Source organism: Phytophthora infestans, genomic scaffold (assembly GCF_000142945.1).
Source record: "Phytophthora infestans T30-4 supercont1.27 genomic scaffold, whole genome shotgun sequence".
NCBI classification, from domain to species: domain Eukaryota; phylum Oomycota; class Peronosporomycetes; order Peronosporales; family Peronosporaceae; genus Phytophthora; species Phytophthora infestans.
Genome location: NW_003303732.1, coordinates 348,888 through 350,189, shown reverse-complemented (window position 1 = coordinate 350,189; position 1,302 = coordinate 348,888).

The following is a 1,302-nucleotide window of genomic DNA, read 5'->3' as shown; positions in this document are numbered from 1 at the left end:
CGTTGTCTCGCAAACCGGTTAGAAGCGGATTTGAGAAAAGCAAAAATTGGTATCCATTGAGCCTACTGAAAACTTTAGAGGCTGAAACGGAGCTTTCCCACAGTGAGCGTGCAAAAGTACCAAATTGTCTGCCGTCTCGACCAGTTTGCAGCTAAAATAGCTACCCTATCGCTACCAGAAAAGTACATACCGTATTTGAGATCTCCTACTTCAGAGTGATCTCTTAATTCAGACTGCCCTCCAACCAATCACATATCGAGAATAGAACAGCGCACAAGCCTAGATCTCCTAATTCAGAGTACAAAAAACATGCTAACCTGTAACTATCCACCAGCTCATTGCAAGAAATTTTCGGGACATTGGCGCCTTGACGTCCATATTTTAGCTCGGCTATTGAACGTGGAACTGATGGCTATACCCGCTGGCTACACGTTTGCGTGCCAGCCGGCTGATATTTCGTGGAACAAGCCATTAAAAGACAAAATGCGGAAAAATTGGGTGGAGAACATGTTGAAACAACTACGCGCTTCAACTTCGACGCTTCCGTTTAAGATAAAAGCACCTACACGGCAGCAATTAATAGGTTGGACGAAGAATTCGTGGAATGCGTTGTCTCGCAAAACGGTTAAAAGCGGATTTGAGAAAGCAAAAATGGTATCCATTGAGCCTACTGAAAACTTAGAGGCTGGAACGGAGCTTTCCCACAGTGAGCGTGCAAAAGTACCAAATTGTCTGCCGTCTCGACCAGTTTGCAGCTAAATAGCTACCCTATCGCTACCAGAAAAGTACATACCGTATTTGAGATCTCCTACTTCAGAGTGATCTCTTAATTCAGACTGCCCTCCAACCAATCACATATCGAGAATCGAACAGCGCACAAGCCTAGATCTCCTAATTCAGAGTACAAAAAACATGCTAACCTGTAACTATCCACCAGCTCATTGCAAGAAATTTTCGGGACATTGGCGCCTTGACGTCCATATTTTCGCTCGGCTATTGAACGTGGAACTGATGGCTATACCCGCTGGCTACACGTTTGCGTGCCAGCCGGCTGATATTTCGTGGAACAAGCCATTAAAAGACAAAATGCGGGAAAATTGGGTGGAGAACATGTTGAAACAACTACGCGCTTCAACTTCGACGCTTCCGTTTAAGATAAAAGCACCTACACCGGCAGCAATTAATAGGTTGGGACGAAGAATTCGTGGAATGCGTTGTCCTCGCAAACGGGTTAGAAGCGGGATTTGAGAAAGCAAAAATGGAATCCATTGAGCCTACTGAAAACTTAGAAGGCTGGGAACG